General features: G+C 47.7%; 1 pseudogene; it reads left to right on the forward strand.

The window, feature by feature from the left end:
• The first annotated feature begins 9502 nt into the window (after positions 1-9502).
• Positions 9503-24602, forward strand: LOC115930793 (A disintegrin and metalloproteinase with thrombospondin motifs 7-like; annotated as a pseudogene).

Here is a 24602-nt window from a genome sequence, read left to right on the forward strand (position 1 = left end):
GAAGATAAGTAGCAAATTGCCAGATCAAGAAAAATGGGAAGGTGGGAACAACATAAAAATAGGTACAGAGGGACCCTCTATCTCTGTGAAAGAGTTAAAGGGACTTCCAAGCTATGTTGGTGGAAAGCTAGCAATCCCTGAGTCATTCTCCTGTTAGGCCTCCTTGAAATACTATGTGGAAACACACACAAAAAACATTTTAACAGGGCTGGAAACTAGTAATATTACTTAGCAATCTGCCAGATTCTAGAAGGAATTTCCACTATGCTAAACTTGGATAAATCTAATGAAGAAAGGAGGAAAAATTTAGAGAGAAAAGTCAGTAGGTTTCTACTCCAGTCCCATCCCATTTCCACCCTATCTCTCTGGAAACCCTTGTTGTGTAAAATAAGACCACGGACTGAAATTAGAAATAAAGGCTTTATGATTTATAAAAACTGCACAGACAATGTAAGGAGTGAACCCTAACCTACACTATGGACTTTGAGTGATAATGTGTCCATGTAAGTTCCTCAACTATAACAAATGTACCACTCTGGCTGGGTGTGTTGATAGTGAGGGAGGCTGTGCATGTGTGTGGGAGGAGGGGCGTATGGGAACTCTATATTTTCCACTCAGTTTTGCTGTGAACCTAAAACTGCTCTAAAAAAATAAAGTCTAGGCCGGGTGCAGTGGCTCACACCTGTAATCCCAGCACTTTGGGAGGCCGAGGCGGGCGGATCATGAGGTCAGGAGATCGAGGCCATCCTGGCCAACATGGCAAAACCCCATCCTCTACTAAAAATACAAAAAAAATTAGCCGAGTGTGGTGGCAGGCACCTGTAGTCCCAGCTACTCGGGAGGCTGAGGCAGAATGGCATGAACCCGGGAGGCAGAGCTTGCAGTGAGCCGAGATCGCACCACTGCACTCCAGCCTGGGCAACAGAGCGAGACTCCGTCTCAAGAAAAATAAAAATAAAATAAAATAAAGTCTATTTTGAAAGTTTTCTTAAAAGCCCTTCAAGGCAGGAGGGAGGTGTTCACTCAGAGGCTGGGAAACCCACATCCCAGCTTCTGAATATCTCACGTTTGCAGGCTTGCCTTTATACAAAACTATAATCTAAGGCCTTCTCTGAGAATCGCTGTGTGAGAAGATCCTCATAATAGGAAGCAGAGGGGAGACCTCTGAAAGTTCAACAGAGTTGAGGAAGTGAACCTTGCAATCATGAATGAGTAACTTCAAAAACGCTGTTTAAAAACATGCTGATAACATGCTTTTGAAAGGGTTGTGGTGTCCAGTGAAACATCAGGACTCTTTCATTTTGTTAAGGCTTTCGCTTTTTTTCCCTGTCATTCAATGCTCTTTTGCATGCAAGTGCAGATTTTCACCCTGTATCACAGACACAGGACTTTCATCAATACTATCCCTCCCCAGCCTTCTCATAAACACAGCACACAGCTTGATAGATGCTCTCTAGGGTGGCCAGGGGTACTTCCCCATCCCATCCAATATCTGTGTTAAGACTTCTTTTTCTTTTCTTTTTTTTTTTGTTTCTTTGTTTTTTTTGTTTGAGACGGAGTCTTGCTGTGTCACCCAGGCTGGAGTGCAGTGGTGCGATCTCAGCTCACTGCGACCTCTGCCTCTCAGGTTCAAGCAATTCTCCTGCCTCAGCCCCCCAAGTCCCTGGGACTACAAGTGCATGCCACCACGCCTCACTAATTTTTGTACTGTTAGTAGAGATGGGGTTTTGCCATGTTGGCCAGGCTGGTCTAGAACTCCTGGCCTCAAGCAGTCCACCTGCCTCGGCCTCCCAAAGTGCTGGGATTACAGGCGCGAGCCACCACACCTGGCCAAGACTTCTTTAATTGTAGCCATCATGGAACTATAATGACTAAGAAGGAAATGTGGCTGGGAGGTGCTTACAGACAGTAAGCAAGCAATAGGAAAACCAAACCAAACCACAAAAACATAGGTAAAAGTTCTAAACAGATACTTCACCAAAAAAGATATACAGATAGTGCATTAATTTGCTAAGACTACTATGAAAAGTACACAAACAGGGTGGCTTAAACAATAGAAATGTATTTATCTGTCAGTTCCAGAGACCATAGATCCCAAGATCAAGGTGTTGGCAGGGCTGGTTGTTCTTTGGCTTGTAGAGCTCTGCCTTTATCTTCACACAGCGTCCTCCCTGTGTGCATGCAAATTCCCCTTTTCAAATTTCCCCTTTTTATAAGGACATCAGTCACATTGTATGAAGGCCCATGCAGATAACCTCACCTTAACTTGATCTTTTGCAACGACTCCATTTTCCAATAAGATTCTAGTCATAGACACAATTCAACCCAGAAAAGATGGCGAAGAAGCACATGAAAAGATGCTTAACATCAAGCTATTATGGAAGTTCAAATTAAAAACTGAACTAAGATACCACTACATACCTACTAAAAAGGCTTAAAAAAAAATACCACCACACACATAAACCTGATAATACCACGTATTAGCAAGGGTCTGGGACAACTGGAACACTCACACATTGTTCATTAGAATGCAAAACGGTATGGCTACTTTGGAAATCAGTTTGACAGTTTCTTATAAACATGCATATATCATATAACCCAGCAAACTCACCTCTAGGTGTTCATCAAAGAGAAGTAAAAATGTAGGTTTATGCAAAAATGTGTATATGAATGTTTATAGAACTTTATCTATAGTCATCCCAAACAGGAAACAACCCAGATGTCTTTCAACTGGTAAATGAGTGAACATCTATCCATATATAAAGCCAGTTCAAGGAACAAACAACATTTTGTTGTTTCAACATTTGTTGATTCACCCAACAGCATGCATAAAACTTAAATGTATTTTAGTAAGTGAAAAAAGCTAGACCCAAAAGACTACATGTTATATGATTCAAGTTATATAAATTTCTGGAAAAGGCAAAACTATAGGGACAGAAAATAGTAAATGATTGCTAGGGGTGGGGGTAGGAGCAATTGACTACAAAGAAGCAGGACAAAAGAATGTGGGGTGGAGTGGAACTAAGATATTGGTAGTTGAATGGAATACTATGCAGCCATAAAAAATGATGAGTTCATGTCCTTTGTAGGGACATGGAAGAAGCTGGAAACCATCATTCTCACCAAACTATTGCAAGGACAAAAAAACAAACAACCAAATACCGCATGTTCTCACTCACAGGTGGGAATTGAACAATGAGAACACATGGACACAGGAAGGGGAACATCACACACCGGGGCCTGTTGTGGGGTGGGGGGAGGGGGAAGGGATAGCATTAGGAGATATACCTAATGTTAAATGACGAGTTAATGGGTGCAGCACACCAACATGGCACATGTATACATATGTAACAAACCTGCATGTTGTGCACATGTACCCTAAAACTTAAAGTATAATAATAAAAAAGTAAATAAATAAATAAAGTAACAAAAAAAAGAAATTGGTGGTTGATACACAACTCTGTATTTGTCAAAACCATTAGAATCCAATGAGTTAATTTCACAGCATGTAAATTATAAAAACTGTCTCCCAGGATGTGGCATTGAGAAGAAAGGAGATTACCTAAGTAACTTCGGACAAGTGTTCAGATTGGATACTATAAAGCTAAAGACAAAAATGATTGTATATAAACACTGTACTCCAGTTTGTAATTTTTTCTCTGACAGACTTATGTGTTATCAATTCTAAACTATGAGTATAATAAGGTTGAACTGAAAAAATATAGTGTAAATAATGACAGCCAGGCTTCTATCAGAGAAATAAGTTACAAATAAGAAAAAGATGCAGATAGCACTATTCACAATAGCAAAGATATGGAATCAACCCAAATGCCCATCGATGATAGACTGGATAAAGAAAATGTCATACATATATACCAAGGAATACTACACAGCCATAAAAAGGAATGAGATCATGTTCTTTTCAGGGACATGGATGGAGCTGGAAGCCATTATCCTCAGTAAACTAATGCAGGAACATAAACTAAATACTACATGTTCTTACTCATAAGTGGGAGCTGAAAGATGAAAACACATGGACACAGGGAGGGGAACAACACTTACTGGGGCCTGTCAGGGGAGGGTGGCGGGGGAGAGGATTAGGGAAAAGAGCTAATGCATGCTGGGCTTAATAATTAGGTGATGAGTCGATAGGTGCAGCAAACCACCATGGCACACGTTTACTTATGTAACAAACCTGCACATTCTGCATATGTACCCTGGAACTTAAAATAAAAAGTTGCAGATTATAATGAACTCTGTGGTGCTGAAATAGTGTCCAGGGTTTCAGTATGAATTCATAGATACACAAAAAAATAGATGTGTGTGTGTGTGCATTCACAGGTTAGTATATATGCTCTGTATATATGGGCAGTTTAATCGGAGATGGAAATTGTAAGAAAGAACCAAAAAGAAATGCTATAGATTAAAAACACTGTAACAAAAATGAAGAATGCCTTCAACAGGCTTATTAGTAAACTGGATTCTGCTGAGGAAAGACATCTCTGAGCTTGAGAATATCTCATGGAAATCACCAAAACTGAAAAGCAGAAAAAGATGGAAAAAAATACAGAGTATGCAAGAACTGTGAGACAACTGCAAAAGATGTAACATACATGTGATGGGAATTCCAGAAGCAGAAGAGAAAGAAACAGGAGAAATATTTGAAACAATAATGACTGAGAATTTCTCTCAATGTGAGACATCAAACCACAGATCCAGGAAGCTCAGAAAACATCAAGCAGGATAAATGCCCACAGAAAAACTGCATCTAGCCACCTAAGTTACAAACTATGAAAAAAAAAATCAAAAGATGAAGAGAAAATTCTGGAGGAACCCAGAGGGAAAAAAAAACACACCTTACCTACAGAGAAGTCAAGATAAGAATTACATCCAACTTCTCAGAAATCATATAAGCAAGAGGAGACTGGAGTGAAATATTTAAAGTGTTGAGAGAGGGGGAAAAAAACTCCACCACCAACCTAGAATTCTATATTCTGTGAAATTACTCTTCATAAGTGAAGGAGAAATAAACACTTTCTCATACAAAAATTGAGGGAATTAGTTGCCAGTAAACATGCCTTGAAAGAAATGTTAAAGAAAAGTTCCTTGGGAAGAAGGAAAATGATACACGTCAGTAACTTGGATGTATATCAAGAAAGGAAGAACACTGGAATAAGTTACTATAAAATGAAAATTTTATTCTTCTTAATTTATCTAATAGATCAATTCAGATCAAACTGATCAATAGATCAAACATCATTTGTTCAAAATAATAATTAGCAATAATATATTTGATTATGTATATATTTTTTGTATATAAATGATGTGTATGTTTGTATATAAGTGAAATGAATGATAATGATACAAGGGACAGGAGGGAAGAATTAGGACAATTTTGTTATTATAAGATACACTACCTGTGAAGCAGTAGAGTGTTATTTAAAAGTGCACTTAAACTAGTTGTAAACGTATTGCAAATCCTAGGGAAAACAGTACAAAAAGAAGTATAACTGATGGATATGCTAAGAAGGGAAAGAAAATGGAATCATGAAATGCTCAATTAAAGCCACAAAAGATGGAAACAGAGTGGAAGTCAAAAATAGAAACAAAAACAAGGACAACAGATAGAACACAGTAACAAATATGGTAGATATTAATCTTACTATATTGATATAATAATCACTGAATGTCAATGGTCAATCACCAATTAAAAGAGAGAAATTGTCAGAGTGGATCAAAAACAAAACCCAACTATACACTATATGTTGCCTACAATAAACTCACTTTAAATATAAAGATACATATAGATTAAAAGTAAATAAACAGAGGAAAAACATACCATGCTAACACTAATCAAAAGAAAGCAGGAATAGCTATATGAATTTCAGACAGAGCAGCTTCAAAGCAAGGAAATTTAGCAAGGATAAAGAAGGGCATTACAGAATGACAAGGGGAATCCATTCTCCAAGAAGACATAACAATCATTAATGTGTATGTGCTAACAACAGAGAATCAAACACCCTGAGGTAAAAACTGATAGAAGTGTAGGAAACATAGATGGATCCACTATCATAGCAGGAGACTTCAACACGTCTCTATCAGAAATGGACAGATTCAGCAGGCAGAACATCAACAAGGACTTAACAAGGCCATGAATTAACTGGATATAATTGATGTCTATAGACAACTTCATCCCACAATAGCAGATTACAATTCTTCTCAAGCTTACATGGAACATTCATCAAGATAGACCACATTCTGGGCCATAAAACACACTTTAACACATTTAAAATCATAGAAATCATACAATGTCTGCTTTTATGCCACAGTGGAATTAAATTATAAATCAATAACAGAAAGGTAACAGGAAAATCCCAAAATATGTGGAAATTAAACAACTTTCTTTCTTTCTCTTTCTTTCTTTCCTTCCTTCCTTCATCCCTTCTTTCCTTCCTTTCCCTTCCCCTTCCCCTTCCTTCCTTCCTTCTTCCATCCTTCCTTCTCTCTCTCTCTTTCTCTCTCTCTTTCTTTCTCTCTCTTTCTTGTGGGATACAGTAAAAACAGTGCTATGGGGAAATGTAAGGCATTGAATACATATATTAGAAAAGAAGACAGATCTTAAATCAGGATTCTAAGTTTACACCTGAAGAAAATAGAAAAGAAGGGCAAATTAAATCCGAAGTAGGTCAGGTGCTGTGGCTCACACTTGTAATCCCAGCACTTTGGGAGGCCGAGGTAGGTGGATCACGTGAGGTCAGGAGTTCAAGAGAAGCCTGGCCAACATGGGGAAACCCAGTCTCTACTAAAAATACAAAAATTAGTTGGGCGTGGTGGCTCGCACCTGTAATCCCAGCTACTTGGGAGGCTGAGGCAGAATTGCTTGAACCCAGCAGCCAGAGGTTGCAGTGAGCCAAGATCGCGCCATTGCATTCCAGCCTGGGTGACAAGAATGAAACTCTCTCTCAAAACAAAAACAAAAACAAACAAACAAAAACAAAAACAAACAAACAAAAACAAAAACAAGTCTTGGAGTTGTAGCTTCCGTGAACTGTGATCCTTGAGAAAGTTAGGAAATACCCCACTGGGAGTGAACCTAGGAAGTAGTTCTTCCCTATCTCTGTTATTTTCATCTCCTTGACCTGGGCTCCCCTCCTTATGTTTTCTGGCCTGGATTCTCCAAGCAGATGAGGAAACTGAAACTCACAAATATGCAGTGACTCAGATTATACAACTATTAAATGGCCCACTTGGGCCTGCCCTGGGTCTTGTTACTTTCAAAGCCCACGCTCTTGACAGTGCATTATTTTGTCCATCCATTGTCTCCCATTTTACAAAACACATGCCTGGGCCAAGATTAAACTTCTTGTTGCCCATTCTTACTTCTGGCTTTTCCCCACTTCTCTGAGGGTTTACCACACAGTGCCCCTACCACCAAGAGGCCCTCCTTGTCTTCACTGTTGAATTAACATATGTTAAGGGACATCTCAAATGCATCCTCCTTGATGAAACTTTTCTTCATTCCAATGCATTCATAAGGTGCCATCCCTTCCCCTTGCTTGGACCTTGTCAGCACTGTGCCAGAGTGGGGGTCTTGGGTCTACCACACCCATTTTTCTGCTTTGTTTTCTGTTTTTTTGTGGGGGTCAGAGTCTCGCTCTGTCATCCAGGCTGGAGTACAATGGCACAGTCTCTGCTCACTGCAACCTCCACCTCCTAGGCTCCAGTGATCCTCCAACTTCAGCCTCCAGAGTAGCTGAAACTACAGGCATACACCACCGCGCCTGGCTAATTTTTGTATTTTTTGTAGAGATGGGATTTCACCATGTTGCACAGGCTGGTCTGGAACTCCTGAGCTCAAGCAATCTGCCCTCCTCGGTCTTCCAAAGTGCTGCGATTACAGGTGTGAGCCACTACGTCCAGCCATTTCTCCATTTGAAGGCAAGGATGGTGTCTTATCCACTGTCCTGGACTTTGGAGCACCTAGTGCCCCCTCACAGTTAGTAGCCAAGGGTCACATACCGAATGCCATGGACTAGGCAGGTAACATAAATGAGCAAACGAGGTGGGTAGGGAGACAGATTTTTCCTGAAACATGGGGCTTCTTGGCCCATCTCTTGTTTTCCCACTTTTGTTAGAGACTCAGTTCTTTACTGAGTGAAAGGAAACACAAGCATGATGGGAAAGGGAGCCTACTTGCAGCCACAGTGCTGGGAATGAATAGGGAGTGGTGGGGACTGAGGACCGGGGAGCATAGGCCCTTCCTAAAGGGAACTCACTGCTCCACCCCAGCCGCTTCTGCCAGGGAGCAATTTAAGCCTGACATGGATGGATGATAAGACTTTTCAAGAAAAGCTGAAAATTGAGATTTTTGTACAAGATCATGTGATTCTTAAACATTGGCAATTGACTAAAACATTTTTCAATATTTGTGTCAGCCAAAACAAACCAAAAAATCAATAACTGATCAACACAAGCAAATCTGCACGCTGTGGTTGAGGAGTTGTAGTCCCATATGCCCTTATTAGGATGTCAGAGCAAGAAGTCACCTTAAATCATCCAGTCCGGTGGTTTCTGAATGCCAGCCTCTGAACTGGCTAGATCAGAATCCCTGGGAAGGTCTAGAAAAACACAGAAAATACACATTCTAGAGCCCCCAGAGCCCTGGATCTGTGGAGCTAGAATCTCTGGGCTGGGTCCTGGGCATCTGCAGTTTTTCAGAGCTCTCCACATACTGCTGATGACCAGCCAGGTTCACTCCCAGTGGGGGATTTCCTAACTTTCCTGAGGATCACAGTTCCCGGAGGTTCTTGGTAAAAACAGCTTCCTAGTCCCTAGTCCTAGTTTCCTGGAAATGCTGGTATAGTGAGTCTGGGATGGGGCCTGGGAATTTGTTTTTAAGAAACTCATCTGTGAGATCTGGAAAATCCTTGCACTGGTGGCCCGTTGAGGCTCAATGATGAGGAAGACTTGCTCAGAGCCACACAGCACGTTGCCCTAGCCCATCCAACCTCCTGACTCTCAGAGAAAGCTCTTTGAGGCCGGCACTGCTGGGGCGGTTGTGAGCAGTGGGAGATGCTCTCAGCAGGGGCACAGCACTGACGTGTGCAGGGCACTCTACATGCAGTTTGGCAGAGGACAGACTGGAGGGCGGGTTTGGTTTCCGCAGCCTGCTGGGATGGAGCTTTGGGCTGGGCAGCAGCAGAAGGAATCCTGGTGGGATGTCAGCAGGGCACTCAGGCATTCATGTGAGCCCGTGGAGTCTATTGTCGTGAACAGCCAGGATCCTGGGAGCTGGGTATAAACCCAATCGAGAAACTCCAGATTGCCAAGTTCCCTAACTGTGCTCTTTAGAGCCTGGGAACTGCAGAGAGGGAAAAGGGTGGGAAAAGCATGGATGCCGGGGCTTCCCCAACCCCCGGCACATGAGATTTCTCTTGAGACTAGACCTGGTGGCCAAAGAGATTTGAGAAACGTGATCTAATTCAACTCTTTCACATTAACGATGGGGAAACTGAGGCCCAGTAAGGGATGGACTGTTCAGAATATAGAGCAATGTTACTGAAGAGACTGAAACCATTTGGGGGACTTGAGTCCCAGTCTCAGCACTGCCACTCTCACTGTCACTGTGTGGCTCTAGGCCAATCTCTCCACCTCTCTGAGCCTCCCTTTGCTCTCTCACCTAGGAAGCAGTCTGGACACCCTACTGCAGGTGTCCTAACCTGGGGTCCACAGCCTAAGGGACCATGAACTCAGGGGATCCATGAGCTTGAATGGGAAAATATTACATATTTACTTTTTGTAACCTCTCAATGAAATTTAGTATTTCCCTCAATTATGAATATTATTAGCAAATCCCAACAGCACCTGTGATTTTGTTACCAATAGAACAAACCAAATATTTTTCTATCTCATTACAGTTGTTGCATGTATCTTGAAATAAGGTTTACGTTCATCACTACTTCAAAATTTCCGTAGTTGCTGGGCATAGTGGCTCACGCCTATAACCCCAGCACTTTTGGAGGCTGAGGTGAGTGGATCACTTGAGGCCTGGAGTTCAAGACCAGCCTTTCCAACATGGCAACACCCCATCTCTACTAAAAATACAAAAACTTGCTGGGTGTGGTGGTACGTGCCTGTAATCCCAGCTACTTGCGAGGCTAAGGGACAAGAATTGCTTGAACCTGGGAGGCAGGGGTTGCGGTGAGCCAAGATTGAGCTACTGTACTCCAGCCTGGGTGACAGAGAGAGACTCTGTCTCAAAAAAAAACACAAAAAACCATAGTTGTTTAATTTGCCAGAAAATCTTGTTTAAAGTATAATTCCACACCCTACTTTTTAAATTATTTTTGTTTTGTTATGTTTTGTTTTTGAGATAATGTCTCACTCTATCACCTAGGCTGGAGTGCAGTGGCATCATCATGGCTCACTGCAGCCTCGACCTCCTGGGCTCAAGAGAGCCTCCCACCTCAACATTCCAAGTAGCTGGGACTACAGGTGTGCATCATCATGCCTGGCTAATTTTGTATGTGTGTGTGTGTGTGTGTGTGTGTGTCTGTGTAGCGACAAGGTCCCATTATGTTGCCCAGTTGGTCTTGAACTCCTAGGCTCAAGTGATCCTCCCCCCTTGTTCTCCCAAAGTTCTGGGATTACAAGTATGAACAACCATGCCTGGTCTTAAATTATTTTGATAACTGTATTTCAATATAATCAATTTCCTTGGTACTCCTGTGCATTTATTTTATTTATTTTATTTATTTTTTATGGCAGGGTCTCACTCTGTCACCCAGGCTGGAGTGCAGTGATGCGATCTCGGCTCACTACAACCTCCACCTCCCAGGTTCAAGCGATTCTCCTGCCTCGGTCTCCTGAGTAGCTGGGATTACAGGCGTGTGCCACCACGCCTGGCTAATTTTTGTGTTTTTAGTAGAGACGGGGTTTCACCATGTTGGCCAAGCTGGTCTCAAACTCCTGACCTCAAGTGATTCGCCTGCCTCGGCCTCCCAAAGTGCTAAGATTACAGGCGTGAGCCACCGTGCCCAACCACTCTTACATATTTTATTTTATGCATTTCAAAATATTGTTCTGAGAAGGAGTTTGTGGCAAAAAAAGGATAAGAATCCAGGCCTTATTGGGAAATCCAAGAGGACAGAGCAACAGAGAGGGGTTTTTAAACTGCAAGGGCCTGAGCAGAGGTCTGCCAATTTTTTCCATCCCTGGAACCTTTCTTTAAATGAATTCTTCCATGTAAAAGAAAGAAACCAGAGCCACTCTGTTGAAGTGGCAGTTAGGGGCCAGGCAGCCCCACTGGGGTGGTCTTTCTGTGTCTCCCCATTCCAGGAGGCCTGGAGACACTTGCAGAATGCTCACGCACCTGAGAGCACATTTTTAAATCCATCAGGCTAATAATAATCATAACAATCATAATTGCCATCATATTCAACCAGTGGCTCAGGCACTGCTAAATGTGGAGTAGCTCACCTGGTTTAATCCTCACAACAGCATCAAGAGTGTAAGTGCTGTGGTTATCCACATTCTACAGAGTCATTCAACAAATACCAAAAAAGGACTAAGTTCTGGGCACTTCCTCTGACACTTAAATCTTCAACAAAGAATATAAAGGGCCAAGTGTCGTGGCTCACACCTGTAATCCCAGCACTTTAGGAGGCTGAGGTGGGAGGATTGCTTGAGGCCAGGAGTTCAAGACCAGCCTGGGCAACATAGCAAGACTCCCATCTCCACAAAAAAAAAAAAAAAAAAAAATTATCCAGGACCAGCTGCAGTGGCTCACACCTGTAATCCCAGCACTTTGGGAGGCCGAGGTAGAAGGATCACTTGAGCCCAGGAGTTTGTTTGAGACCAGCCTGGGCAACATAGTGAGACCCCATCTCTATTTTAAAAAAACTAAAAATAAAAACATATTAGCCAAGTGTGGTGGCACCCACCTGTAGTCCCAGTCCCTCCCTACTTGGGAGGCTGAGATGGGAGGATGGCTCGAGCTCAGGAGTTGGAGGCTGCAGAGACCTATGATTGCACACCTGCACTCCTGTCTGGGCGACAGACCAAGACCCCGTTTCCAAAAAAGCTGGGGGCAAAGAATATAAAGATTTTTGCCTTCCTAGACTACATTGGGAGGGGAGGGAGAAAACAAATAAATAGAAAAAATAATGAAAATGCTAAGTGATATGGTATGTCAGAAGTGCTATGGGGAAAAATAAAGCAAGGAAGAGAGATACAGAGAGCCAGGGAGTTGCAATTTTAAAATAAAGTCATTATAGGAGGCCTCATTGAGAAGGAGACATTTGAGCAAGAACTCAAAAGTGAGTGGTTTAGCCACGTGGAAAACAGAGAGAAGAGTGTTGCAGGTGTAGGGAACAGCAATGCAAAATCCTGAAGCAGGAGCATGTCTGGCCTGTGGAGGAACTGCAAGGAGGCCAGTGGGCGGAGTGGAGGGAACTAAGAAGGTGTAGCTGGAAATGAGATTGGACAGGTCACCTTGCCTAGCGTCTCATACAGGCCAGAACTTTGTCTTTTGCTCCAGTGAGATGGGCGCCATTGCAGGATTTTGAGCAGAGAAGGACCATGATCAGGCTGGTTTTGAATGACTCTGGCTGCTATATTGAAAACATGAGGGGAGGGGCACCTGGGGTAGGCAATAGTGGAAACAGGGAGACCTGTTAAGAAGTTACCGCAGCAATCCAGGCTGGGCGCAGTGGCTCACGCCTGTAATTCCAGCACTTTGGGAGGCCGAGGCCAGCATATCCCCTGAGCTCAGGAATCTGAGACCAGCCTGGCTAACATGGTGAAATCCTGTGTCCACTAAAAATACAAAAATTAGCTGGGCGTGGTGGTGCGTGCTTCTAGTCCCAGCTACTCCTGAGGTGGGAGAATCGCTCAAACCCAGGAGGCGGAGGTTCCAGTGGGCCGAGATCGCGCCACGCACTCTAGCCTGGGCGACAGAGCGAGACTATCTCAAAACAACCAACCAAAAAACCCAAAATACAAACAACAACAACAAAAGGAGTTACTGCAACAATCCAGATGGAGAAACTGAGGCACGGAAAGATGAAATAGCAGAGTTAGTAGATAGCCCTGCGAGGATTTGAATCCAGATACTCTGACTCCAGCAGCCCCCTCTTGGCCGCTCCCCTCTGGTCCCTGGCCACCAGCAAGGACCCGGGTCTGCCCCGGGCCTAAGGCCTTTGTGGTTCCCTCCCTGCAGGACGTGTAACCGAGGGCCGGGCGGCACCGGATATCGTGCACCAGGTTCGCGTGGACGCTGGGGGGTCCTTCCTGTCCTGTGAGCTGCGGCCCCGCGCACTGCGCAAGCGGGATGTGTCTGCGCCCCGAACGTCCCCGCCTTCTACCAGCTGCAATACCGCAGGCGCGAGCTGCGCTTCAACCTGACCGCCAATCAGCACCTGCTGGCGCCCGGCTTTGTGAGCGAGATGCCGCGGCGCGGCGGCCTGGGTCGCGCGCACATCCGGGCCCACACCCCCGCCTGCCACCTGCTTGGCGAGGTGCAGGACTCCGAGCTCGAGGGTGGCCTGGCGGCCATCAGCGCCTGCGACGGCCTGGTGAGTGTGCTGGGACATGTATACTTGGGGCAGTCTCGGGTGGTGGGATGTGGAGATTGGCTCTAGCCTTGCCACGCACTTGTCTGGTGGCTTTGCCCAGTGCACTTTTTCTCTGCCAGCCTCTGTATTCACGCCTGTAAAGTGGGAGTGACAACGCAGGCCTCGTTCATCTCTAGGACAACAGTTCTCAAAGTTTAATGTGAAAGCCGGGTGGTGGTGCACCTGTAGTCCCAGCTATTTGGGAGGCTGAGGCTAAAGGATCACTTGAGCCCAGGAGTTAAAGGATGTAGGACGTAGGGTGTGATCATGGCGCTTAGCTGGAGACACAGCCAGACCCCAGGCACTAAAAAAAAAAAAAGAAAGAAAGAGAAAAGAAAAGAAAAGTTTAATATGAGCTCAAATCACCTGCAGGCCCTGTTTAAACAGAATTTTTGCAGGGTAGGTCTGGAATGGCGCCCAAACACTTGGATTTCTGAAAACGTCTCAGGTAATATTGAAGATGCAGGTCCAGAGATCCCATTTTGAGAACCTCTGTCTGACTGGACTAAGTAACTGAAAAAGCAGTTGACTTCTCTTCCTTGGGGCATCAGTTATGACTGTTCCTTCACAGGTCCCTTTAGGCTGCTTTTCTCCAGGAAAGCCACCCCTCACCCTGTAGCCATTCTGCAGGGTGTGATGAGGAACCCCTTTCAGCCCCTCTGCTCGGATCAGAGCTCCGGGAAAAGCAGGCCTCAGCTTCCTGGTTTCGACTGGCTGAAGGGTGGTGCTGGCTACTGCAGCCCTAATTGCTCCCTGATTGGGTGCTGATTAGAGCAGCTTCCACTCCAGGCAGAGTAGGGCGCCTTTCTGTTCGTGTTCAGGTGACCAGCCCCACTCTCCTAGCTCTGGAGGGTGGGGGTTTGGGAGGAGTAGGGGATGTGTGCACACTCTCAGCGTCCACTGTTCCCAGGAGGCCCTCAGCTTAGATTGCTCAGGCAAAAACCATGGGCTGTGGCCGCACAGGGCCTAATGACAGGGCAGCCCACAATGCAAGCTGCACAACGTCTGGACCTTTGAAGGCCCATCTGCCCTGCACAGTATTCCCATTTATGGAGCCTGTGCCTGTCCCTTAATGTACAATTGATCTTGTTGAGCCTGTGCCACAGCTGTGCACATGGGGCATCATTCCCATTTCACAGATGAGGAAACGGGCCCAGAGGGGAGCTTGCCCAGGGTCACCTAGTCATTCAATGAGTGGTGGGCGGGAGGGGGGGACTTCGCATTCATACCCAGGTCTCCAGACCCAAGAGCTGATGCACTCTCCAGCCCTCCCTCCAGGCCCCCTGGTCCTGTGTGACCCAAGGGGCAGAATTGGTGCCTATGAGGGGAAGTCCGAGGGACGTAAAACCTTCTTTCCTGTTGGAGCCCTGAGCTTCCTCAGGAGGTAGTGGGCATCAAAGATGCTTCCCGGGGCCCCTCCCCTCCCTGGACTCTGAATGTTGGTGGACATGTCCAAGACACTCCTGCCAGCTTCCCTTCTCTGGTTAGCCCTGGGCCCAGAGAACAGGGTGTCCTAGTGGCCGTGGGCATCTTCGCCACTCGGGTGTGGGTGTGGATGCTTTTGGAGTGATTCATTGCCTTAGGAAGATAGAGGGAAGGTCAGAAGCCCTGGCCAGCTGGGAGGGAGCACAGTGCTGGAAATGGCTGGCCTGCAGAGAAGACGCAGAATAGCTTGTAGGCCTGGGCACAAGCTGCCCTGCTCAGGACGGCTGTCTGGGACTTTGGAAGACACCATTTTGTCAGATTTGGATGCAGACCCGTTTTCCTCTCCTAATGGGGTGGGTGTGTGGGGCAGCATCCCCAGGGGCGGAGGCTTCTGAGCTCCACTTTGAAGGTTTGGCTGTGTGTGAAATGGCAGAGAAGGGCTTTCCAGATGGAGGCTACAGAGTGAGCGAAGGCCCAGCAGGCGGAAAGTGCAGGGTGTCTGTGGGCAGTCACAGATGATGTGGGCAGTGGGGGCTCAGCTGAGCAGGATGGGCCTCTGGGACGTGCAGGAAGAGCAGCTGAGGGCCAGCCCTCCCTGTGTGACCCTGGTGCTTCTTCCCTAGAAAGGTGTGTTCCTGCTCTCCAACAAGGACTACTTCATTCAGCCCCTGGACGGTGCCCCAGCCTGGCCCAGCCATGCCCAGCCCCATGTGGTGTACAAGCATCCGGCCCCGGAGAGGCTGGCACAGCGGGGTGATTCCAGTGCTCCAAGTACCTGTGGGGTGCAAGGTATGCTCTTCTGCTCCCAGTTCTCAGGCAGGTGCTAGGCCTGGGGACATGAAGGGGCCTTTCTAGAAGCCCCTCGTAACATGCCCATGCTCGGTGTCCCTTAGACCAGAGGATACAGACAGACAGACGGATACATCACTATAGCCTGTGCCCTTAATTGTGCCACAAGACTGTGTCCTCTGCCTTTCAGGCCTGTCCCAGTCAGTCCCCTAGACTGACTTCCCTCGCTCCATCTCACCTACTTCTCCCACCTTGGGGCTCAGCCTCCCTCTTGCTCCCTCCCCACCAAGCCTATGGCACCTGGCTCTGCCAGCCATTCTCCCTCCAGTGTCCAGACCAGGTGAGCCATGCCCAGCTCCAACAGGGCCATTAGCCAGGAACCTCCCTCCCCATGCCACCCCGCTCCCACCCTAGAATAACTAACCTCTATTATTGGGACCTGGAGTGTGGTACCCAGTGCCTCCTCTGCAGAGCAGCAGTAGTGCCAGCCAGTCCAGGTGAGGAGCTGCCTGCTAAGGGTTGCTGGGGTTTGGGGAATGCTTGGCTAGCAAGCCAATCTCAGGCTGCCCACAGCTCTGGTACTGCATTTGCTGGAGCACATATCCACAGAGGCATGCTTCTTGGCCTCATTTTCCCCAGCTTCATAGATGTGCTTCCTCTTCTGATCTGGAGCAGCCTGGGTCAGGGGAGCAGGCTCACTAGGGCAAGCTGGGCTGGGTCTTGGCCAGCCTCCCCAGGCTGGGGTTTAGAGGGTGGGTCAGGGGTCAGTGTTGAGATGCACTAAGCCCCCAGGGTGGGAGGAAGTGACACGGGGAGATAGGGGACCAGTAGCCAGCTTTGTCAGGCCCAGGAGTTCCCCTCCCATGGACACAGTACTTTACTGCATTTATATCCACCATTTCATTTACCCTTTGAGGTGCCCCCATGAGGCAGATCAACTTATTCCTATTTTTAGTCAGGGAATCTCAAGATCAAAGAAGGAAAGTGGTCAGGCAGAGCCACACAGCACAGGTTTGGGGCAGAGCCAGGAGGGGAATTCAGGCCCCTCACCTCTGATCCCTGTGTGGTTCCCAGTGCCCCAGAGAACTCGCTGAGGAGAAGCCCTGGAGACGTGTGCCCTGGGCCAGGATGGGCCAGAAGGATGGGAACAGATGTTCCCTCAGGATCAGATGTTTATTTAAGACTGACTTGTTGAGAGCCATCGCTCTACCTGGGATAAGGTGATGGATGTGGAAGAGCATGATTCTGCATGTGGGGACTCTGTCTCATTGTAGCATTTCCCAAGGAATATTTCAGGGAGTGTGTTCCAAAAAATGCCAGTAGTGCACTGTGAAAAAAAAAGATGCTGCTGTTGAATAAGTTTGGCCACACAGGGTTAAAAAAAGTAAAACGGGCCAGGCATGGTGGTGCAAACCTGTAGTCCCAGCTACTTGAGGGGCTGAGGTGGGAGGATTGCTTGAGCCCAGGAGGTCGAGGCTGCAGAGGCTGCAGTGAGCTGAGATCATGCAACCGCACTCCATATGGATGACAAAGTGAGACACTGTCTCGGGAAAAAAAAAAAAAAAGAGGTAAAACAGACTTCGTTACTACAGGACTTCTCAGAGCCCTCAAAGTAAATATTCATTGAGAATCCCCAACAGAATAGGCAGGCAGCATTCCCCAAATTTAGGAAATAAGCAGGGGCTTTGAAGCAGTGGAACCTGGGTTCTGAGCCCAGCTTCACCCTCTCTTTGAGCTTCAGTTACTTTATTTGTAAAACGAGGATAATTGTGCCTACCTCAGAAGTAAGATTAAATGAGATAATGCATGCTAAGTCCCCCGCACAGGGACTGTACATGTTAGGCTCGATCAAGGTTGGCTGTGGCTATTTTTTTGGCTGCTGCAGTATCTGACCCACAGCCACCTTCAGGACAGCCTCATCTTTCTTTACCAACGCCACCTACAGACCCCAATTTATCAGCATTCTCCCTGTGCTAGACTCAGACCTGAGTCCTAGAGCTTGGGTGGGTTTGTCCCAAGGATAGCAAGACAGGTCCCTTTTCACCCTATTTTCTTTCTTTTTTTTTTTTTTTTTTTTTTTTTTTTTTTGAGATGGAGTCTCACTCTGTCCCCCAGGTCGGAGTGCAGTGGCGTGATCTCGGCTCACTGCAACCTCCGCCTTCTGGTACAAGCGATTTTCCTGCTTCAGCCTCCTGAGCAGCTGGGACTACAGGTGCATGCCACCACACTCAGCTAATTTTTTTGTATTTTTAGTAGAGATGGGGTTTCTCCATGTTAACCAGGCTGGTCTCGAACTCCTGACCTCGTGATTTGCCCACCTCAGCCTCCCAAAGTGCCGAGATTACAGGTATGAGCCACCGTGCTCAGCCAGTTTCACCCCATTTTCACCCCCAATTCTGTTCTTACTCTCTGAGGCCACAAGCCCTTTTCGAGGGGCTCTTGTCACACTTTCAGCTCACCAGGAGCCTGTGGTTATCTGTAACCTCCAGATCTTACCTTCACAAACACTGCACACCTCTGGCATGCTCTCCAGGCCTGCAGCAGAACAGGGCTGGGCTTCCCTGGATATCATTTATCCAGTTGAAACACCCCACATTGACCTTGGGCCATTAACCAATGTTACTTGGTTGAGTTGATCACCCAATTAAGACCCTGCCTCCCTCCAACATCTCCCAATGCCTGTATTACCCCCATAGCTCCTGGGAGACAGTGAGGTTATATATGCTGAGGGAAGGCCTTTGTGGTGGCACTAAGCTGCCCCTAGCCCTGACTCAGAATATAGCTTGGGTCAGTCCTCAGGCAGGCCGAGCAGACCCTCAGGGGCTTCTGGTCCTCTGGAGCCACTTTGCTGGGGACTGATACCAAGCTTACCTGTCTGTGGTCTAGGAAAGATTTGTGGTCTGGGAAGGGGCGTCGGAGGCCTCTTGTCCTCTCTAGGTTCTGCTGCTGCCACATTGGGGCAGTGCGTGTGAGGTGTGGGGACACTCATGCATTGGTGCATGTGCATTGCCTGTCCGCTGTGCAGCCTGTGTGCACCCATGTGAGCATCCCTGTGTGTGAGCACGGGTGTGCATTGCCCTGGGTGGGTGGGTGGCTTGGGGTGGGCATTGGCTGCTTGTATCCTTCATCCTGGTGACAGCCTGACCCCCTCATCTCGGGCAGGTGGCTGGCCTGTTTCACGACCCCAGCATTGGGAACCCCATCCACATGACCATTGTGCTCCTGGTCCTTCTGGAAGATGAGGAGGTGGGCGGTCATGTGGTCCCACGCTGCCTGGCAATGGCTTCGGCTGCCAGAGCCCTCCTGCCCCATGACCTGTGCTGCTCTGTATGGAAGGGCACAGTGAAGGCCTCCTTGGACTGGACTGTGTCTCCTGCCACTCTCTGGTTCCTGACTGACCCTCTCTCAGGTCCCAGGTCCCCTGCAGGAGGTTCCTACAGGAGGGGTGGTCAGGCCGGAAGCTGGACTGGTGTCTGCGGGCCTCCCACTGCCCTGCTGGGCCTCTGTCTCCTGCCTTTGTATGGGGGAGAATTGGGCCTGACCTTCTTGGAACTCAGGGGAGGCATGAGCAGTCACTCTCTCTGCCCCCAGGAGGACCTAAAGATCATGCACTATGCAGACAACACCCTGAAGAGCTTCTGCAAGTGGCAGAAAAGCATCAACATGAAGGGGGACGCCCACCCCCTGCAGCATGACACTGCCATCCTGCTCATCAGGTACCGCAGCTGCAGGAAGGTGGGAGCCTGCATCTCAGGGAGGTGCTTCCCAGCCCTAGGGAAGAAGCCCTGGTGGAGGAGGGGGCCGTGCTGTCAGGGAGCCCCATTTTGAGGAGAGTTTGCGCACCTTTGGCCCAAGGCTGGATTCTGTCCGCACTTGGGGAGGTCTTTTTATTTTGAAATAATTGTGGATTCTTACACTGTTGTCAAAAATAATAGAGAGAGGGCCTGTATAGCCTTCATCCATTTCCCCCGGTGGTAACATCTTGCATGACTACAGCACAGTATCCCAATCAGGAAACTGACACTGATACCATCCACAGACTTACTCAGGTCTCATCGGTTCCACATGTACTTCCGTGTGTGTGTGTGTGTGTGTGTGTGTGTGTGTGTGTGTGTGTGTATTCAGTTCTGTGCAGTTTCATCACTGTGGGTTCACCTACCCACCCCCACAGTCTAGATACAGATCTGTCCCATCAGAAGGATGTCTCGTGCTACCCGTTTATAGTCACAGCCACCTTCCTCCCTACTGCCCTAACCTCCAGCAACTGCTGATCTGTCCAGAGGCAGTTATTTTCCCTCTGCTGGACTCTGGCAGCTTCTGTCAGTGCCCCTGCTGGATAGTAACCAAAATTATTCTGTGCAGGTCTGTGTTCCTGAGGGCCAAAGAGATGCCCAGTGGCTTGTGTGTGAATGAGAATACCTCCTTCCCAAGTGGCCACTGTGCTGGCCTCATGTCACAGAATGGTGGGAAGGACATCCTTTTCACTTGGGATCAACTGGAGGTGACCCTTCCCTGGCCTTAACTCAGGTGGGCCTGGCACTGGCCAGGTTAGCCTGAAGGCCGCTTCTCTGCCTGTGCAGGAAGGACCTGTGTGCAGCCATGAACCGGCCCTGTGAGACCCTGGGCTTGTCCCATGTGGTGGGCATGTGCCAGCCGCACCATAGCTGCAACATCAAGGAGGACATGGGCCTGCCGCTGACCTTCACTGTGATGGCCCCTGCAAGCTCACTGGCCTCAAGAACAGTCTTGAGCACAGGTACCGTGCCTGCCCCCATTGCTACACTGAGAGTCGAGATTCACCCTCCCAGCCTGAGAGCACTGGGTATCCAGCCTGTGGGTCACAAAGTCCAGGGGAAAGGAAGCTCTCTGGAGAAGAAGCCCCGACTGTCTGGCCATGTGCTGCCCCTGCACTGTGCCCTCCCCACAACCAGCCTTCCCTGTTAAACAGGAGAGAGTCCTGCCTGGGCATCTCTGGGGCTGGCCTGGAGGGAGTCTTATTTAAAGGGGAGTTGTGATGGGCCGGAAAGTCATTGTAGGTCTTTGGCTGTCCCTCCCCATTGCCCTCAGTGCTGTATTTTTTACTCTCGATCCCTGTCCCTGTTCCTGTTTGCTCTGTGGCCTGGGCCAGTGCCTGCCCTCTCTGGGCCTCTGTGTGCTTCCCATAGATTGAGGGGTTTGGATTCAGTGATGTCAAGGCTCCCTCCATCTGACACCGCTGCCTAAGGCTCCTGTCTTCACAGGCCTCCAGCCACCTGTGCCCTGGCTGTTGAGCTGGCGAATATGGCAGCATCTTAGATTGTCTAGAAAGCCATCAAAGGCAGGCTCCCAGAGGGTTCTGTGGGTCAAAGCTGTTGGGGTCATCCATTCAGATGTCTGGGTTTTGTGGGTGATGGCCGTGCCTGTAGGACCTTGAAGCTGCTTATGGCGCAGAAAGAACAGCCTGCTGCAGTACTACAATTTCCTGGCTGTGTTACCCTGGCTAGTTCCTTAGACTCTCTGAGCCTTCCTGAGGGTAATAATGAGAACTGAGTGAGACTGTGTTTCTGAAAGTGCTTAGCATGGCCCCGGCACATAGTAGATGCTCAGGAAATAATTTTTCTCATGTCCTTCCCAAGGATGGTCTCTGGAGACCTTTCTGTGATACAGCAGCTCAGATGCCTTAACTCAAGTGCACAGCCTTGGGACAAGGACCTGTGAGTGGGAACCGCTGTCAGACTGTTCTTGAGGCCAGTGAGCTTGCAGGGGCCATCACGGGCCCACATCTGTGCCACCTGATTTACCATTGCTGGCCAGTCCCCGGGCTGGAGCAGGGCTGCTCTGGGTCCCTGGCCCTCATTTCAGGCTCAGGCCGGAGTAGGAGCCCTTGGGATACTAGCTGTCATACCCTCATTTTACATTAAAGAAACTGAGGCTCAGCGAGAGAATGTGACTTTCTCAAGGCTGTGGCCATTGAGTGGCACAACCAGCCCTGGGAACTAGGACTATGCACCTTGTGGTTCTCCAGGGTAGGGCAGGCTAGAAGCCTCCCGCCGGCTTACCCGCCCTTGGGGCCTGTGCTCTCACACAGTTTTGGCATTCAGCATGATGGAAGCAGCAATGACTGTGAGCCCATTGGAAACAGCCTTTCATCATGTTTCCACAGCTCCCGTACGACGCCGCTCCCCTCACCTGGTCCCGCTGCAGCTGCCAGTACATCACCAGGTTCCTTGAGTAAGTCCCTCCCCTAGCCCTGAGCCCCCACGCCTTGATCCATGAGATCAAGGTCTAATGGGGGAGATGCAGACAGTCACACTGCAGGGTCGGGGTAGAGGGAAGCAGAGGGGCAAGGTCTTGATCCATGAGGTCAAGGTCTACTAGGAAAGATGCAGACAGTCATACTGCAGGGCCGTGGTAGAGGGAAGCAGAGGGGCATCTGGCAAAAATGTGCTGGCGTCCCAAATGTCCTCCTGGAAGGGACACCTGAGCTTGAACTTGGAGAAGAAGCGAGAATTCACACATGTGCAGAAGGGAGAAGAATGGCGTTCCTGGTAGAGGAAGCCTGAGAAAGGCCTGCAGCGGTAAAGGAGTGGGAGAGATTTCAGGGAACGGCAGAACCGTAAAGGAGTGGGAGAGCTTTCAGGGAACGGCAGAACCCTGAGCGAGGCTATGGGAGCCAAGGCTGCGTAGGAAATGAGGCTGGAGGAGGCGAGGGCCAGCCACAGTGTCCAGTGAGAGGCAGGAAGAAGGGGCCACTAAGGGAACTGAAATACGAAGCTTTCTCCTTTTTTTCATGTTCTCTTCACTTGTTCTGATGTTCTTGTTGTTGTTGTTTGTTTGTTTTTTGAGACAGAGTCTCGCTCTATTGCCCAGGCTGGAGTGCGATGGTGCAATCTCGGCTCACTGCAACCTCTGCCTCCCAGGTTCAAGCGATTCTCCTGCCTCAGACTCCTGAGTAGCTGGAACTACAGGCATGCGCCACAATGCCTGGTTAATTTTTATATTTTTAGTAGAGACGGGGTTTTGCCATGTTGGCCAGACTGGTCTTGAACTCCTGACCTCAGGTGATCTGCCCACCTCGGCCTCCCAGAGTGCTGGAATTACAAGCGTGAGCCACCATGCCCAGCCTGTTCTGCTGGTTTTGTTTTGCTTTGTTTTGCTTTTTAATTTGCTATTTAATGTTGTTCTAAGTAAGAAAAAGTTTTACATTTAAATTATTAGCATAAATTTTACCATTCATCTTTATTTTGTGCAGTGCCAGTTTTAAATGCAAATGTAAGAGTACAGTTGACCCAGAACAACTTGGGGGTCAGGGGTGCTGACCTCTGTGCAACTGAAAATCCATGTATAACTTTGACTCGCCCAAAACTACTAATAGCCTACTGTTGACTGGAAGCCTTACTGATAACATAAACAGTTAATACATATTTTGTATGTTATATATAATATATACTATATTCTTACAATAAAGTAAGCTAGAGAAAAGCAAATGTTATTGAAATCATAAGGAAGAGGAAATACGTTCACTGTTAATTAAGTGGAAGTGGATCATCATAAAGATCTCCATCCTCATCCTCTTCAGGTTGAGTACGCTGAGGAGGGAGGAGAAAGGCAGGGAGTGATCTTCTTGTCTTGGGGTGGCAGAGGTGGAAAAAAATCCACACATAAGTGGACCCCGTTGTTCAAAAGTCAGCTGTATTAACTTGTATGCAGGGTAACCAAAATTACACAATTCGTCTTTTGTAGCTGATATTTACTAGATGATGAGATAGAATAAAACTATCTCAACTGGTTTGATCTCACTCCTTGATATGTGCACATTCTACCCAGGCTCTCTACCTTTTCTTACTGATGAAGATGGAAAGACTGAAAGGAGAAGGAACTATGGGGTTCTCTTTCCTCCCATGTCTTCATTTTCTGCATAGCAGTTGGCTAATACAGGGGTGTTAACATGGGTAAGAGAGGATGATGGGGCTTCTTGGTCACTGTCTTCTTTCTGCATTTGAAGTAATGGTTCAAATGGAAAATGCAGCCTCTGGGCCTGTCAGTGCCCCCCTGTCCCTTACTCAGTTGTTGACATAACATGTTTATCTTCTAATTGCTTTGAGTCTCACCGAACTCCTACACATTATAGATTCTGACATGGACCAAAGTAAATGTTAGATGCAAGTGGGGCAGCAAGGAATGGTGGACACAGACACTGCCTGTGTCTCCTCTGTTCAGACACAGGCTTCTTTGTCCCATCAGACCTTGCTTACTGGCCAGGCGCAGTGGCTCACGCCTGTAATCCCAGCACTTTGTGAGGCCGAGGTGGGTGGATCACTTGAGGTCAGGAGTTCGAGACCAGCCTGGCCAACATGGTGAAACCCCGTGTCTACTAAAAATACAAAAATTAGCTGGGTGTGGTGGTGGGTGACTGTAATCCCAGCAACTCAGGAGGCTGAGGCAGGAGAATCACTTGAACCCGGGAGGCGGAGGTTGCAGTGAGCCGAGATTGCACCACTGCACTCCAGCCTGGGTGACAGAGTGAGACTCCGTCTCAAAAATAATAATAATAATAATAAAATAAATAGACCTCCCTTACAAGGCACAAGGTCAAAGATATGAAGAATTCAAGATGGCGGGCCGGGCACAGTGGCTCATGCCTGTAATACCATTTCTTTGGGAGGCCAAGGTGGGTGGATCACCTGAGGTCAGGAGTTTTAGACCAGCCTGGCCAACATGGTGAAACCCCCTCTCTACTAAAAATATAAAATATTAGCTGGGTGTGGTGGCGGACGCCTGTAATCCCATCTACTC

This window comes from Gorilla gorilla, chromosome 16, assembly GCF_029281585.2.
Source record: "Gorilla gorilla gorilla isolate KB3781 chromosome 16, NHGRI_mGorGor1-v2.1_pri, whole genome shotgun sequence".
Taxonomy (NCBI): domain Eukaryota; kingdom Metazoa; phylum Chordata; class Mammalia; order Primates; family Hominidae; genus Gorilla; species Gorilla gorilla.